Source organism: Schistocerca nitens, chromosome 3 (assembly GCF_023898315.1).
Source record: "Schistocerca nitens isolate TAMUIC-IGC-003100 chromosome 3, iqSchNite1.1, whole genome shotgun sequence".
NCBI classification, from domain to species: Eukaryota; Metazoa; Arthropoda; class Insecta; order Orthoptera; family Acrididae; genus Schistocerca; species Schistocerca nitens.
Genome location: NC_064616.1, coordinates 727,497,287 through 727,516,117, shown reverse-complemented (window position 1 = coordinate 727,516,117; position 18,831 = coordinate 727,497,287). Strand labels below are relative to the sequence as shown.

Below are 18,831 nucleotides of genomic sequence, written 5' to 3'. Positions count from 1 at the left end.
CATTACTTCTGCTATTTAATCAGTACTTCTGTCCATTTATGGTAATTTTTCTTCAGGTAGTGCATCAATAGCCGAAGTACACAGCGTACGGAAGGAATCACTTAAAAACAAACGATATGTTGCATATCGGTTATAATCTATCCTTTCTTGTTCTTGGCCTAGCTTACTGGTTTTGAAACTTTTCATGTTTTGGTATTCATCTATTGTTTGCATGATTTGATGTTCGTCGGCGGAAAACACGAAAAGAAAACGGCTATTTTCGTCAAATCCCTATGACGACTAATCTGTAAACGCCAGTTGATGTGTACTGACTATAACGTAGAAATCCTCTGAAAATTTTTGGAATATTATTGCTGTTGAAGTAAGTTTTTAAGAAAACGAATAGATATCGCGGCCCTAGAGACCACGGATTATTCACATCAAACCACTCACCAAACATATCTCTGAACAACCTTTGAGGGACTGTCGATAAACTTGAAATCCACCAAGAATACGTGTTACGGTATTACGCCTTTGCAAAACCTTAACTTAGGATAACGAATCATTCGTGTTCGACTGCTTTTTTAATGCGATGATGAATTAAGACATTCGAAATGGATAGCGCGAATCATATTTCCGGTTCCCTGCAGTGGTCTGCAACTACGAGATGCGAGTAAATGGAAATGAAACTCGATTCTACAGCTTATTCGTTGTTCGTTCCTTGGCAGTCTATGAGCTGTGGGAAAAGTTCTATTTAACTCAAAATGCTTCGCGGGGTTAACAACGGAGGCCGACCGGTGTTATAAAAGCGGTATAAACGCGAGAAAGTTCGAAGAAAGGGCACGACAAAACAGATTCCCTTCGTATGTTGTGCTTACTATGAGCCGACTGCCACAGTTCAGAAATATCTTGATGAAGGTGGCGTTATTAAACGAACGCCAAAACTATGAATCCACTCAGCAGTTATAAGGAGCTCATGGCTGAATATGTCTTCTCCGGAAGACCAGAAAGGAGCGCTAATTAAGATGGATGCAGTTTGCCTCTGATTGACGGCGGCTATTGTAGACCGACGGCGGGTAAAAGCTGGGAGGGTTTTGCGCTTAGGCAGACAATTTTCATTGCACCATGTGTAGGTGGGGCTGCGTGGAGTCCTTTTGTCTGCTCTCTGATATCATCTTTTATTTACTTACTTATTTTTAAATAAAAATAAATGAATTTGGAAGTATGAAATTATAAATTTACGGCAAATTTTTAAGAAGAGAACAAAAAGAAGACAAGAAAGAGTAAATATAGATGCCCCTTCAACTACACCACCCATGGAGGAGAAATTGATGGCGGACTTTTAAGTACAGCGTTCCCGTGTTGTGCTAACCGTATTAGTATTAAAACTTCCTGGCAGATTAAAACTGTCTGCCCGACCGAGACTCGAACTCGGGACCTTTGCCTTTCGCGGGCAAGTGCTCTACCAACTGAGCTACCGAAGCACGACTCAGGCCCGGTACTCACAGCTTTACTTCTGCCAGTACCTCGTCTCCTACCTTCCAAACTTTACAGAAGCTCTCCTGCGAACCTTGCAGAACTAGCACTCCTGAAAGAAAGGATATTGCGGAGATATGGCTTAGCCACAGCCTGGGGGATGTTTCCAGAATGAGATTTTGACTCTGCAGCGGAGTGTGCGCTGATATTAGTATTATACACATTATATTAGTATTATACACATGAACATCTCTCCTCGGGCAAATTCGATCTCGGGAAAACTTGATCTGTTCAGTCCACGCTGATCTTATCTAACATATATTAGTGTTATTTGTTAGTATGCTGTGTGTGGGTTAATGTTTGTTAGTTTACAATACTACAACTAGGTTAGTAAGTAAACAAATTTTGCTTGGCTTTGAAACCATATCCTGCTACTATCTAATCTAAGTTATGTACAGATCTTTCGTGGCTGTACACACACACACACACACACACACACACACAAAAAAAAAAAAAACTAGAAATAACCTAATTGTTAATCGTATAAATATTTGTTTGTATAATAAAACTAGTTTATCTGATTAGTGTACTTGTTAATTTTGTATATATTGTGCAACATTCATGGTGTGTCACTGTTGCATGTTAACACTGTTTGGATTGCGACTGTGTGTCTCTATGTTACTTTATACTACATCCATATAATCACATTTGAAATGATAAGTTCATTCATATTATTACTTTACAATGACGTGAATAGGTTTAACGTGACAGGGGACCAGGGAACAAGTGAACGTCCGCAGCTCGTGGTCGTGCGGTAGCGTTCTCGCTTCCCGCGTCCGGGTTCCCGGGTTCGATTCCCGGCGGGGACAGGGATTTTCTCTGCCTCGTGATGACTGGGTGTTGTGTGCTGTCCTTAGGTTAGTTAGGTTTAAGTAGTTCTAAGTTCTAGGGGACTGATGACCATAGATGTTAAGTCCCATAGTGCTCAGAGTCATTTGAACCATTTGAACTAGTGAACTGAACAAAGAAGCAGCTGCAGCTATTCACGTTTCTGGACACATTTATTTCCTCTAGACAGAGATTCTCAGCGCAAACAGATCATTAAGTTAACATCCATCTAATATCAGTTAAATAAAGTAAAGAACAATTCTAGAGAAAACAGAAACCGGTCTCACTATTTTTCTTGAAATTTTTGTTTTTCAGTAGCTCTTTTTCCAGTCATGGCGGATACCTCACCAAATAAAGACATTTTCAGTTAATTAAAGCGTACAGATCAGGATGAAAGTAAAATACATGCAACGAAAAGAGACCTATTTCAATGAAAATTAGTACTAAAATAAGTACGTATAATATGGATCAGACTTAGAAATGAAGAGGACGTGCGAAATTGTTTGATGACTTAAAATGTGCTTCCAATGAATGAAAGCGTGCCAGGATAACTTCTATTGACACACCATAATGAGTAAGAAGTGTTAGAAAACATTTGGTTTACTGGCAATGTAGTTGGTTGTCTCTTCAGTGACTAAAATCTGATTACTTTTGTGATCTTTGACGCCTTAGATTAGATTATATTGATATTATGAAAAATATGCTTAGAGTAATACTATCATGTATAACAATACAGAATTGTAAACGTTGTAATGTAGATGAATAAATGATTGGACGTTCCAGTTTTAGGCAAATGCTGCAACTTTCCATTTCTCTGAGCATGCTGGACGCTTTTGGCGAAATGTCTGTGCTGAACTCAGTGTCAGTGTGTTTTTCATGGAGCTTATAATGACACTGTGAAATAAATAACAGAAAGTAGAAATCCTGCCAACAGGCAGCACCAGGCAGAGATATGTATTTGCCGGAAGAGGGGACCAGCACCAATAGTATGTTCATTTATGAAACGAAAGTCAGTCAGGCCTCAAAAGCAGTGCTGACTGGCTAAAAGTGGGCTTTCACCGTGTGAATGTGTGTGTTTGGGTGCGTGGTAAAGGCCACGGGACAGTTCTCCCTCTCCGAGGGTTTAAGGATTATGATCAGTAAGCCTCGGCGCACTTAGGTTACAAGTGCGCAGAGTGAACGCGAAGCAGCAATTACTACGCCATGGCCGATGTCGATGGGACCTCTCAAGAGACGTAAGCACGTTCTATCCTAATAGTGCCTGGCAGCATTGTTAGGTCGTAGCGCTCCTTCATTTTTTATTTAATTTATTTCAGTTATTTATTTACTGTTTGCGTCAGTCTTCTGGCTGGTTTGATGCGGCCCGCTACGAATTTCTCTTCTGTGCCAATCTTTTCATCTCAGTGTAGCAATTGCAACCAACGTCCTCAATTAATTGCTGGATGTATTCCAATCTCTATCTTCCTCTACATTTTTTACCCTCTACAGCTTCCGCTAGTACCATGGAAGTTTTTCCCTGATGTCTTTACAGACGTCCTATCAACCTGTCCCTCCTTCTTCTCAGTGTTTACCATGTATTCCTTTGCTCGCCAATTCTACGAAGAAACTCCTCATTTCTTACCTTATCGCCGGCCACTGTGGCCGAGTGGTTCCAGGCGCTTCAGTCCGGAACCGCGCTGCTGCTGCGGTCGCAGGTTCGAATCCTCGGGCATGGATGTGTGTGATGTCCTTAGGTTAGTTAGGTTTAAGTAGTTCTAAGTCTAGGTGACTGATGACCTCAGATGTTAAGTCCCATAGTGCTTAAAGTCATTTGAACCATCCATTGCACCTGTTGAAACTAATTGGAACTAATGTGTTTAGATCTGATAGATCATGGGGCTTTGTCTTCGTAGGTAATGTTCTGAGCCCTTCCTCCCCAGCGAGAGAAAAAAGTCTTTAAATCGAGATAACTATGTAATTAAAATGATGAGCCAAAGCGTTATGACCGCTGCCCACCATGAGACTGAATGCTACCTGGTGGCGGTACACACACTTGCTGTGGTAAGGAAAGTATACAGGGTGCCGCAGAAATGTTGCGATAAAGAAATAGTTCAAATGGCTCTGAGCACTATGGGACTTAACTTCTGAAGTCATCAGTCCCCTAGAACTTAGAACTACTTAAACCTAACCAACCTAAGGACCTCACACACATCCATGCCCGAGGCAGGATTCGAACCTGCGACCGTAGCGGTCGCGCGGTTCCAGACTGTAGTGTTGCGATAAACTTCGAGGGGTTGTAGATGGTGTCCTGAGAACAAATCGGGGATAGACAGATGTGTTCGAAAACGTCGTCCAACGACACGACAAAGCGGCAAAGCTATAGGCGCTGGCGTCTATCACTAGGCCACCGCAAAAGTGACTTTGTACGCCGACGGACTGTAGGCGGAACGTCTCGCAATGCCGTTTTCAGTGGTCGCGACTGACTGCCACGATCACCAGTGGAGAAGATGGCGTTAGTTCCTGCATAGACAAGCCTTGTCTCATATGAATGTGATGCTCTGTTGTCTTGGTGGATGAGAGTTTCGTACACGGGTTTCCATCCCCAGATTATTTTTCTCCTGGAACTCTCTAAAATCTCCAATGTTTTTCTGCACACAGGAGAAAAACAAACTGCAGATGGAAACCTGTGTCCGAAACTGTCACCCACTGAGGTAACAGATTATCGTATTCCTTGTAGTTAAGGCCTGTTCACGCACCAGCTAGCTCCATTTTCTCCGCTTGCGATCGTGGCAATCAGTCGCGATCGTTGAAAAACAATATTGCGAGACGATCCACCTACAGTCCGTCAGCGCTTGCTGCTGAAGGGGTGGCCTATTGGCAGGCGCCGGCTACTAGAACTTCGACGCTCTGTAGCATAGTTGGACGGCGTTTCTGAACGGGAATTCCTATCCTCGATTAGTTCCTCAAGACCGCCTCTACAGCCCCTAGAAGTTTGTCGCAACATATCTGGGACATATGTATAAACGAACAGGTGACGAATGGCGAATCATTACAGCGACGATACAAGCCTCAAACGGGGAAATCCACTGCGATAAGCGACTTCGAAATAAAGCAGCTCGTTATGGGACGGCGACTGGGAACGAGCATCTCCGAAATATAAAGGTGGTCTTCTGTTCGCGCAATGCTGTCGTGAGCACCTACGGAATACGATTGAAGGGTGGCGGAACAACCAGTAGGAGCCAAGGTGTTGGACTCTCATGGCTTTTCGCAGAACGGGAAGTTGTGGTTTGCCCGCTCCGTAAAGCACGGTAAGCGGCGATCTGTGGCAGAGACAACCACAGATTATAACGCTGGAGCAGAAACGAGTGTTTCCGAACACACCGTTCAGCGCACATTTTTGGAAATAGGGCTCCGCAGCAACCGACCTCTAGGTGTTCCCATGCTGACACAACGACATTATCAGTTAAGATTGCAGTGGGCATGAGGTCATTAAGATTGGACCGTGGATCAATGGAGCTGTGTCGCCTGTGCGGTGATTCACGTTTCGTGCCACACCAGGTCCATGGTAGTGTCCTTCAAAATGGAGAAATTACCCACCCTTGTATTTTGTTTGTTCCCTTTACACAGCTGTCGCATTCACATTTGTCTTTACCTGGAAGTTCAGTTTCTTGAAAAGAAATTGACACTGGTTAGGCAGGAAGCAACAAATGTAATTTACACTACTGGCCATTAAAATTGCTACACCAAGAAGAAATGCAGATGATAAACGGGTATTCATTGGACAAATATATTATAGTAGAACTGACATGTAATTATATTTTCACGCAATTTGGGTGCATAGATCCTGAGAAATTAGTACCTCTGGCCGTAATAACGGCCTTGATACGCCTGGGCATTGAGTCAAACAGAGCTTGGATGGCGTGTACAGGTACAGCTGCCCATTCAGCTTCAACACGATACCACAGTTCATCAAGAGTAGTGACTGGCGTATTGTGACGGGCCAGTCGCTCGGCCACCATTGACCAGACGTTTTCAATTGGTGAGAGATCTGGAGAACGTGCTGGCCAGGTCAGCAGTCGAACATTTTCTGTATCCAGAAAGGCCCGTACAGGACTACCGTACAGGACCTGCAACATGCGGTAGTGCATTATCCTGCTGAAATGTAGGGTTTCGCAGGGATCGAATGAAGGGTAGAGCCACGGGTCATAACACATCTGAAATGTAACGTCCACTGATCAAAGTGCCGTCAATGCACAAGAGGTGACCGACACGTGTAACCAGTGGCACCCCATACCATCACGCCGGGTGATACGCCAGTATGGTGATGACGAATACACACTTCCAATGTGCGTTCACCGCGATGTCGCCAAACACGGATGCGAGCATCATGATGCTGTAAACAGAACCTGGATTTACCCGAAAAATGATGTTTTGCCATTCGTGCACCCAGGTTCATCGTAGAGTACACCATCGCAGGCGCTCCTGTCTGTGATGCAGCGTCAAGGGTAACCGCAGCCATAGTCTCCGAGCTGTAGTCCATGCTGCTGCAAACGTCGTCGAACTGTTCGTGCAGATGGTTGTTGTCTTGCAAACCTCCCCATCTGTTGACTCAGGGATCGAGACGTGGCTGTACGATCCGTTAAAGCCATGCGGACAAGATGCCTGTCATCTCGACTGCTAGTGATACGAGGCCGTTGGGATCCAGCACGGCGTTCCGTATTACCCTCCTGAACCCACCGATTCCATATTCTGCTAACAGTCATAGGATCTCGACCAACGCGAGCAGCAATGTCGCGATACGATAAACCGCAATCGCGGTAGGCTACAATCCGACCTTTGTCAAAGTCGGAAACGTGATGGTACGCATTTCTCCTCCTTACACGAGGCATCGCCGGCAACGCTGGTCAACTGCTGTTTGTGTATGAGAAATTGGTTCTAAACTTTCCTCATGTCAGCACGTTGTAGGTGTCGCCACCGGCGCCAACCTTGTGTGAATGCTCTGAAAAGCTAATCATTTGCATATCACAGCATCTTCTTTCTGTCGGTTAAATTTTGCGTCTGTAGCACGTCGTCTTCGTGGTGTAGCAATTTTAATGGCCAGTAGTGTATATCGGCGAGAGCACGTATTAACTTCGTGTGAAATAACATAAGCAACTGAGCCACCTTGTTGTAGGAAACAAATGTTTGATCATGGTATCCAAGCAACCGAAGTGTTCCTGCATACCTCATACGCACTAAGAACTTTCGTTAGATGTGGGGTCTACAGGTAGAATCGTTGAAAGCCCTGAGTTTAAACATGTGGTCCACATGAACGGCGGTCGGTCCAGCTAAATTATCCTCATGTAGCAACAGAAAAAGCATTTTGTGTTGTTTTTAGGGCTTCGTGCTTCAGTCGGTAAAAACCAAACCAATATAGAATTGCTTTTCTGTCCGTCTGTCTGTCCGACTGTTAGAAACCCTTATTCTCAGCAACGGGTAGACGAATCAAGTTGAAATGTGTGTCACATACTGAGGTCTACGGTCTCCTGGCGTTGTAAAAAGTTTAAGCTCCTAAGTCAATGCAACCAAAAGCTACGGCGATTTAGGTCACATATTCTGATTCCCGCAAACTCACTCACCAAAACCTATAGGGTAGTTCCCGTTGTCCTGGAATCATGAAATTAGGCAAGAGGCAAGGTTCTACAACAACCAACGAAAAAATCCGAAAACAGTAAATTTGTAATTATATCACATGAAAAAAATTCTTTTGTCATTTGTTATCCGATGTCAAACTTGAAATTAAATCAACCAGTAGTTCTGCATTCAGGCTGGCCGGATCGCAGTGGTAAAAGGCAGGGAATGACTTCATACCTCATATGACTCTTTTCGGAATTTATCCATCATCAGATATCCGGGGGCGATTACTGCACGTAGATATAGCGTTTCGAGTTGAAATTTATGTCACAAACTGAAGTCTATGGTGAGGTGTAAAAAGCTAAAGCTTCTAAGTCAATGCAACCAAAAGCTACGCAGACTAGTCTGCCAATTTTTTTTTACATACCATTTGAAACCCTATATCTAGAAGCAGTAACCGCTCCTGGATATCTGATGATGGATAAATTCCGAAACGAGTCACATGAGCAATAAAGTTATTACTCTTCTAGGGTTTATCTTTACCACTGCGACACAGTCAGCCTGAACAGAGAACTACTGGTTATCATAATAATTGTCGAGTGCCTCCTGCATGACTTTACGTCACATTGATATTATTGAAATTAAAACATTCTTGAAAATCTAGGGATCTCTGGGACCGATATCTTGCCAGTATCAATGTCCATTATTAATTATAGGCCAGTCATAAACTGAATACCAACTACCATGGAGGTTTCCTTTCGGTCACTGCTACATCTACAAGGATTTTCCAGATTGGAAAGTGGTTGAAAAGCACAAATAGTCGACCACCTCTCACTGAGCTCTGTCATGGAGAACTGGAGTGCATACTGATAGCTCGATGGTTGAGAACGACCCTGAAACAGTGGCTGAAGTGTGTGACATGACCCATGTTCAAAAGAGATGACTCTTCTTTTTGTGAGAAGCTCTACCTTAGGAGCATGTGGTGATGAAGTCCCATAGTACAGTGTTTGCATTAACGTGTCCACAAAGAGTAAATGGTTGGAGGAGTTGTGCTATAAGGTTGTAGAGAGCCTCGTTGTCTATAACTTTATTAGGGGCAAGTATAGGGAGCATATGGTCAATGTAAATGGCATGTGCACTATAGCAGCAGTTGGTAGCAAGCTGGTATGTTTGGGGAGTAGTAAACATGTCGTTGGTGAGGTTTGTCAACAGCTCTCCCTATCCTTTAGCTGCGCCTGGAGCATTTGTAATGGGAAGGTTATAGGACTTTTTGATTCTCTCAGGTAGACGTCAATTCTGAAACTGGGACTCTTCTGACAAATATTGCCACACAAACTTTAACTGTTTCCCCACTAAGATTGTTCGTTCTGTGGAGGCTGTATCACCTCGGGACAAGGGAGACCCCTATATTTGAAACGGGTTTCCTGCAGACACTGAACAGACTTTTTGTACTAACAGTCTCATTTCTTCCACATGCATCGTGAACACATTTTTATTCCACTGTAGAATGAGAGTTAGGTCTGTCTATGACTCCCCCTTTTCCATCGCCTTTGCTTGGGGAATTTGTAGTGGATGGGTTCTTTCGGACAGACGCCCAAGTACATAAGTGGGAATATTCTGGCAAAATGAGCGTCAAGTGGGCTGGTGGCTTTGAACTCATTTTTCTGGTTTTTTGGTTTTTCTCACTCCATTTGACTTTTAATGATCATGTTGATATTGGTCACTGTGTGTTACTGACTGCTGTCTTTGGTGACTTTTCAGGTAGGATGTTATCCTTCGCTGATGAAGCAACACTGGTTTTTGTCTACAGGTAAACTCCTCAAGCGCAGGAATTTATAATGGAGTTGCTTGTATGAGTATGAGACTGATTGGAAACATTAATTTGTGGTACTTCTTTCTTCCACAATGAAGCTAAAGAAAGAGGCTGCTTTACGCCTTTATAGCTTCAACAAAAGACACCCTGATTTCGTGCACCCTTCATTTCTTTGAGGAACACGACTCCAAACAGAATTGTCTCCCGAGCATTTCACATTACACTGAGGGTAGCAAATACGTTATTCCTGCTTCGTGGACTGCTTCGGCACATCTACGACAGGTTACTTGACCTTTACATATGACAGTAGTGAGTCCATAATGTTAACATTGATAGGAATGCATGGGATTTGAAAAGTGTGACCGCACCTTACAACGGGGGTAAACTACCCCCAAAAGCAGTGAATAAAAAGTTGCAATAAAGGTGGCCTTTTACCTGCCCACTACTTATACTTTTCAGGATGTTTCTCATCTCAGCAGACCATTCCTTTTGATAATCATTTATATCAATCAATATAATATCATGGCAAGACATGATATGTTGAGACACATTCTGCTTTCGCACAATGACAAAATACACACACTGCTTCTTACACTCAAGAAGAAGTTCAGCCACGAGCGATTAGCCTCTTCCCTCCTTCCCCAAATATAACTAACTTGCCATCAACACCTCCCCCCCCCTCCCCACCATTTTAACGTGACACGGGTGCCTAAGAGATTAATAACAGTAACAGTAAAATATGTACCTGAAGCCCACCCTTTCATATTTGAAACTCGGGAACAGGGAACTCCTGCTAATCTTTGTTTTCAGGAACGCATGCGAATCAACCGATCGAACCATCGTATTTCAAATCCTTGAAGATTTCGGCTTAGATAACAAGACAAAAGCAATTTTTCAGCAAACTCTGACCAAAACTATCTCCTGAGTGAAGTTCAGAAGGGAAATGGCTGATGTCGAAATCAGGACAGGAGTATGACAAGGAAATGGACTATTGGCTCCGCTCTTCAACTATGTTTTAGAAAAGGATATCCGAGAACGGCGAGAATAAATGAACATTTCATGGGTAGAAAATGGGGTAAGACTAGCCTACAAGTATATGTATCTTATGATCAACTGCCTAGCCTTTGTAAATTATCTAGTGATCTTTCCAGCGTCCATAGACATCTCAGCAAAACAGCTCAACAAACAAAGCCCCACTTAGCGACAAGCATAAAGGGAACTGGGCATAGTACTAGGATAAATTAAGAAGACAGAAAAGTTTATCACTGTAGACAAAAAAATTTTCGTAGGGTCTGCGACCATGTTTCGCAAATTGTTTGTATTATTTTGAAAATTAGGTTTTATATCTGTTTACACCGACTTGTATACATGTTTTTTTATATATGGTTGGCTACAGATGTGAGACGAGAGTTTCTCACCTTGAATACAATGTTAAAATAACTTACAATTTTTTGTAGTGCGAATGTTCAGTCATGAATCGTGTAATAAAGATCGTGAAATGTTCCTAAAATGCATTGATAATTCAGAAATCGTAACTCGCCTATTGGAACGAACTTCTTCGTCGATTCAATGTACCAATTCCTCAGTGATCAATGACAAGTGTCCAGAGAGCTCCTTGTCGTGGACATTTTCACTTTCGTCGTTAAACACCCTAACGCACCATACCTTTTCGCATCGTGTTCTCTCCGAAGTTTCGTTATCTAATGATAAATTTAAAAAGGTAGAACATTTCTCGCGTTCATAAACTTGATAACAACTCTAATTTCAGAGCTGGCTGGCCGATTGATTGTTCTAAACACGATTACCGACAATAATAACTTCAGAAGTTAACGTAATGAAGCAAAATGGCTAGGCAACTTTTTTCTCGAGTCGATGGATGTAACAACACATGCGTGGCCATCGTGCAGTCAGAAGCGTGGGAGAAATGCGCAGACGGTACCTATTTTCTGGATCAGCTTTTTAGTAAGATGGGCGTATGACAAATTTTTCCTTAGAAACCAAACCTAAGGAAACCGATCAGTTCTGGTAGGGATGATGCTGCAGACTGAGAGCTCTGCTTGCACCCCACTTGCGAGGCCAGCAAGGACTGCTGTTCACCCATACAACCTGAGGATGGCCTTAGAAAACAACAAACAGTCAGTCATTGTCCACATACGTATTTTCTATCGCGTTTTTGCTGTTATTTTGGGGTATTGCTAAAGTCGAAGAATATAACAGGACTTTGCAATTGGGGAACGATAGTTTACAGACAGTAGATATTTCCAATATCATTAATGATGCCTGTCACTTTGGTTCAAAAGCCAACTTCGCTTCCTCTCGGCGGCTGGCTGAAGTTGTGAAGGTTCGTTCATGGTGTGGAAGCACAGCTCGCGATTTGTAACATCGTTCCCAGAACGACCTGCCGTTCTCTTGTTGAGAGGTGGCTTGAAGGCTTAAGCCGGAGTCTCTGCCGATGGTGCGACGATCTCGGGTGCAGTTTATTAGCCTGCCATATTGGCTAAGGAATTTAGAGTTCCCCTTCTTATAAAATCACGTCTGCGTTACACTCTAGCAACAACTCCAAGAGTATCATAGTGTGTGTGGTGTGCACATAAGGTTTTTCTGGATCAGTCTTTTTTTTTTTTTTTCGTCATCAGTCTTCTCACTGGTATGATGCGGCCCGCCACGAATTCCTCTTCTGTACTAACCTCTTCATCTCAGAGTAGCACTCGCAACCTACATCCTCAATTATTTGCTGGATGTATTCCAGTCACTGTCTTCCTCTACAGCTTTTGCCCTCTGCAGCTCCCTCTAGTACCATGGAAGTCATTCCCTCAGGTCTTAACAGATGTCCTATCATCCTGTCCCTTCTCCTTATCAGTGTTTTCCATATATTCCGCCGGCAGCTGTGACGAACGGTTCTAGGCGCTTCAGTCCAGTACCGCGCTGCTGCTACGGTCGCAGGTCCGAATCCTGCCTCGGGCATGGATGTGTATGATGTCCTTAGGTTAGTTAGGTTTAAGTACACTACTGGCCATTAAAATTGCTACACCACGAAGATGACGTGCTACAGACGCGAAATTAAACCGACAGGAAGAAGATGCTGCGATGTGCAAATGATTAGCTTTTCAGAGCATTCACACAAGGTTGGCGCCGGTGGCGACACCTACAACGTGCTGACATGAGGAAAGTTTCCAACCGATTTCTCAAACACAAATAGCAGTTGACCGGCGTTGCCTGGTGAAACGTTGTTGTGATGCCTCGTGTAAGGAGGAGAAATGCGTACCATCACGTTTCGGACTTTGATAAAGGTTGGATTGTAGCCCATCGCGATTGCGGTTTATCGTATCACAACATTGCTGCTCGAGTTGGTCGAGATCCTATGACTGTTAGCAGAATATGGAATCGGTGGGTTCAGGAGGGTAATACGGAACGCCGTGCTGGATCCCAACGGCCTCGTATCACTAGCAGTCGAGATGACAGGCATCTTGTCCGCATGGCTGTAGCGGATCGTGCAGCCACGTCTCGATCCCTGAGTCAACAGATGGGGAGGTTTGCAAGACAACAACCATCTGCACGAACAGTTCGACGACGTTTGCAGTAGCATGGACTACAGCTCGGAGACCATGGCTGCGGTTACCCTTCACGCTGCATCACAGACAGGAGCGCCTGCGATGGTGTACTCAACGATGAACCTGGGTGCACGAATGGCAAAACGTCATTTTTCGGGTGAATCCAGGTCCTGTTTACAGCATCATGATGCTCGCATCCGTGTTTGGCGACATCGCGGTGAACGCACATTGGAAGCGTGTATTCGTCATCACCATACTGGCGTATCACCCGGCGTGATGGTATGGGGTGCCACTGGTTACACGTGTAGGTCACCTCTTGTGCATTGACGGCACTTTGAACAGTGGACGTTACATTTCAGATGTGTTACGACCCGTGGCTCTACCCTTCATTCGATCTCTGCGAAACCCTACATTTCAGCAGGATAATGCACGACCGCATGTTGCAGGTCCTGTACGGGCCTTTCTGGACACAGAAAATGTTCGACTGCTGCCCTGGCCAGCACATTCTCCAGATCTCTCAACAATTGAAAACGTCTGGTCAATGGTGGGCGAGCAACTGGCTCGTCAAAATACGCCAGTCACTACTCTTGATGATCTGTGGTATCGTGTTGAAGATGCATGGGTAGGTGTACTTGCACACCACATCCATGCTCTGTTTGACTCAATGCCCAGGCGTATCAATGCCGTTATTATGGCCACAGGTGGTTGTTCTGGGCATTGATTTCTCAGGATCTATGCACCCAAATTTCGTGAAAATGTAATCACATGTCAGTTCTAGTATAATATATTTGTCCAATGAGTGCCTGTTTATCATCTGCATTTATTCTTGGTGTAGCAATTTTAATGGCCAGTATTGTGGTTCTAAGTCTAGGGGACTGATAACCTCAGATGTTAAGTGCCATAGTGCTTAGAGCCATTTGACCCATTTGAACCACATATACCTTTCCTCTCGGATTCTGCGTAGAACCTCCTCATTCCTTACATTATCAGTCCACCTAACTGGGAAATGATTGAATCGGTTTTTATCATTTGAAGTGACGGAAACTGCAAAATAATTCCGTTTTACAGGAAATTCAATTGGACAGGGGATACTCTGTGCCGCGCGGGATTAGCTGAGCTGTCTAAGGCGCTGCAGTCATGGACTGTGCGGCTGGTCCTGCCGGATGTTCGAGTCCTCCCTCGGGCATGGGTGTTTGTGTTTGTTCTTAGGATAATTTAGGTTAAGTAGTGTGTAAGCTTAGGGACTGATGATCTTAGCAGTTAAGTCCCATAGGATTTCACACACATTTGACATTTGGATACTCTGTGATCAAATCTTCATTCGTAAAAGTTGATGGAAATGGTTTAAGTTACTGTGTAAAAAAGTTGCAGCATGGTGAAGCTATAAACGTAAAAATACACTATCTGATCAAAAGTATCCATACACCCCTATGTAATGCGGAATTGACCACTAGAAATCACGAGAGGCGGAGTCGTCAATATAAAAGGAGGTCGGAATATCGCGTTGTCAGTAGACAAGCAGTAATAGTGGAATAGGTCGGCCAAGAGAGATAAATGACTTCGATCATGGACTTGTCATCCGATATCACATTATCAACAACTCCATGAGGGACATTTGAACCCTTCTAAAGCTGTCCGAATCAACTGTCGCTCATGTGAAGTGGAACCGCTAAGGAATAACCGTAGCTAAACCGAGACCAGGCAGACTTCATGCGCTGCCGGACGAGGTGCGTGGAGTATTGCTGAGGATAATAGTAAAATACGCATGGAATCAGCGAAAGGAAACACTCGTGAGTTCAAAAGTGCTACTAGCAGTATCACAATAACTGTGCATAGGGAATTAAAAAAGAATTGGATGTAATGGTTGAGCAGCTCCTTATAAGCCACACATTTCTGTAGTCTGTGCTAAGCGATGCTTGAGGTGCTGTAAAGAGCGATAGTGGATGACTGGAAACAAGTGATTAGTAATAATGAATCACACTGTTCCCTCTAGCAGTCCAATGAAATGGTCTGGGTTTGACGAATGCCTGGAGAACGTTACCTACCATCACATACAGTGCCAACAGTGAAATACGGAGAAGGTCATGTTATGGTATGAGCGTTTTCTTCGTGGTTTGGATGTGGTCTCCTTATTGCGCTTAAGAAAATGCTAAATGCGAAGTGATACAAACACATTTTACAGCATTTTGTGCACTGCTTACAGTAGAGGAACAATTCGGAGAATGTGATTGTATCAGCACGCCGATGCACTCTGTCATTAAGAAGCATCTGTAAGGCAATAGTTTGTGAGCAATAACAGTTGTGAAATGAACTGGTCTGTTCAAAGTCTCGGCCTGAGCCCAATGGAGCATTGTGGCATGAGTTATAACGTCGACTTCTCTCCAGACTTCACCATCCCACATCACTGCCTTCTCTGGTTTCGGCTCTTGAGGAAGAATTGTCTGCCATTCCCCCACAGACATTCACACACCTTACTGAAAGTGTACCCAGCAGCGTTCAAGCCTTCATAAAGGCGAAGGTCGTACACACCCCAATTAATGTCCACTAATAGATGTCTCGATACTATTGAATAGATAGTGTATAAATATTACACCCCACCTCGACTAGCGGTTGACAGAAACACTAATATTAATGCATCAATTCACTCCCTACGTCTACTGACACACCTACACTATATACTTCGGGTACCAGCAAATTTCCCATATTTCCTATTCCATTCTTGAATGATGTGGAAGAAGAAAGACTGACGTTAAGCGTCTGTGTGATCGCTATTTTATCTGGCTTTCCCTCTGTGGTCATTCAGGAACATGTCTGTGGGACGAAGTAATATGTCACCTTACTCTTCTTGTAACGTATGATCTCGGAACATGCTACAGTCTTAAATCAAATGGTACAAGTATATGATGTTTTTCTGAGGTATTATTTGACACGCAATTTTGATGCGAGTTTCCATTTTATTGCTGCTAAGTCCTAGAGGATACTGACTCACCTATTGTCAACAAATTTTATCTTCAACGGATGAGGGATGACGAGGATCGACACTACGCTACGAAGACAGCTTTCACATTTCAAGCACCATCTGGTAGGAGTTTGTCTAGAATCTAGATGGAATACACGCACTAGTGTGTGCTGCGAGAAGGGTATGATATCGATATCTGCTGCATGGGTGAGGTAGCAAATGCTATTAGAAATATGTACTGCTTGTACACTATCATTCTCAAAGTGCAAAGTCCTATTAAATTAGTCGCCTTTAGCGGTACCCTAAAATAAGTGAAAAAATGTGATAGCAAATACGTATGTGGGCACTGTCTGACCTCAATGTAAGACAGAGTATCGTTCAAGGTGGCCCTCTGCCGACCTGTGCCGAACACACTTGATCCATGTATCCACGAGTCAGAGACAAGTCCCAGCATTTATTTTTAAGTATTTTAATGGACAATTTTCTACATGTTGAGAAATAGGGAGATGAAATGTACCGCTGGGTCACTGAATAGTAATATTATAGAAGTATTTCAACACGAACACATCTGCAGGATTTGGGCTGAAAAATACGCAGTTCTTCTGTCGTGAGGAGAGGCGGCGGTCTGTGATGAACCTGTGGTTGGAAATGTATAGAAATCACCTACAGTTAATTAGGTATGATATCGAAATACTAGCTGAGTAAGTAGGATAAAAAGATTAAAATTCATTTTTCACGTGTTGTGAAACTGAATGGTGAGTGATGAATAATGAGTGATGAGTGACGAATGAACTGTCGTAAGCGGCATAGTATCCAAAGATTAGCGAAAACTCATAAAAACATCACAACTCGGGAAAATATAAAGTGCTTTACAAAACACGTGTACAAACGTACCACATACACTATCTGACCAATCCTGTCTGGACACCTATTGGTGGATGTTAATATGGGGTGGGTAAAACCTTCGCCCTTATAACTGTTTGGGCTCTGACGGGGACACTTTCAGTCAGGTGTCTGAATGTCAGTAGAAGAATGGCAGCCCATTCTTCCTTTTATTGTTGTTGTTGTAGTCTTCAGTATAGAGACTGGTTTGATGCAGCTCTCCATGCTACTCTATCCTGTGCAAGCCTCTTGATCTCCGAATAACCACTGCAACCTATATCCCTCTGAATCTGCTTAGTGTATTCATCTCTTGGTCTCGCTATACGATTTTTACCCTCCAAACTTCCCTGCAATACTAAATTGGTGATCCCTTGATACCTCAGCACGTGTCGTACCAACCGCTCCCTTCTCCTAGTCAAGTTGTGTCACAAATTCTCCTACACAATACTATTCAGTTCATCCCCATTAGTTACATGATCTACCCATCTAATCTTTAGCATTCTTCTGTAGCACCGCATTTCGAAAGCTTCTATTCTCTTCTTGTCTAAACTAGTAATCGTCCATGTTTCGCTTCCATACATGTCTACTCTCCATACAAATACTTTCAGAAGAGACTTCTTGACACTTAAATATATACTCCATGTTAACAAATTTCTCTTCTTCAGAAACGCTTTCCTTTCCATAGCCACTCTACTTTTCATATCCTCCCTGCTTCGACAGTCATCAGTTATTTTGCTTCCCAAATGGCAAAACTCATTTACTACTTTAAGTGTCTCATTTCCTAATCTAATTCTCTCAGCATCACCTAATTTAGTTCTATTAAATCCCATTATCCTCGTTTTGCTTTTGTTGGTGTTCATCTTATATCCTCCTTTCAAGACACTGTCCATTCAGTTCAGCTGCTTTTCCAGGTACTTTGCTGTTTCTGACTGAATTACAATATCGTCGGCAGACCTCAAAGTTTTTATTTCTTCTCCATGGATTGTAATTCCTACTCCAAATTTTTCTTTTCTTTCCTTTACTGTTTGCTCAATATACAGATTGAATAACATCGGAGATAGGCTACAATCCTGTCTCACTCATTTCTCAACCACTGCTTCCCCTTCGTCCTCCCGTCGGAGGTTCGAGTTCTCCCTCGGGCATGGGTGTGTGCGTCGTCCTATGCGTAAGTTAGTTTAAGTTAGATTAAGTAGTGGGTAAGTTTAGGGACCGACGACCTCAGCAGTTTGTTCCCATAAGACCTTACCACAAATTTCCAATTTTCCCTTTCGTGCTGCTCGACTCTTGTAACTGCCATCTGGTTTCTGTAAAAATTGTATATAGCCTTTCTCTCCCTGTATTTTACCCCTGCCATCTTCAGAATTTGAAAGAGAGTATTCCATTCAACATTGTCAAAAGCTTTCTCTAAGTCTAGTAATGCTATAAATGTAGGTTTACCTTTCCTTAACCTATCCTCCAAGATAAATCACAGGGTCAGTATTGCTTCGTGTGATCCTACTTTTCTACGGAATTATATTCTTCTTGAAGTCTGAGGGTACTTCGCCTGTCTCATACATCTCGCTCACCAGATGGAATAGTTTTGTGATGGCTGGCTCTCCCAAGGCTATCAATAGTTATAATGCAATGTTGTCTACTCTTTCGACTTAGATCTTCTTCCTAAAGAGCCAAAACCATGAAGGTGTTGATGGTGG

At 43.2% G+C, this 18,831-nt stretch overlaps 1 protein-coding gene and 1 non-coding gene across 2 annotated transcripts in view; both read right to left on the bottom strand.

The window, feature by feature from the left end:
• Positions 1 to 18,831, bottom strand: part of LOC126248701 (uncharacterized) — a 729,031-nt gene that overhangs the window by 29,372 nt on the left and 680,828 nt on the right. The window lies entirely within an intron of this gene.
• On the bottom strand, positions 1,390 to 1,464 carry Trnas-cga (transfer RNA serine (anticodon CGA)). Its single transcript has one exon. It is a non-coding gene; the product is annotated as a tRNA-Ser (tRNA).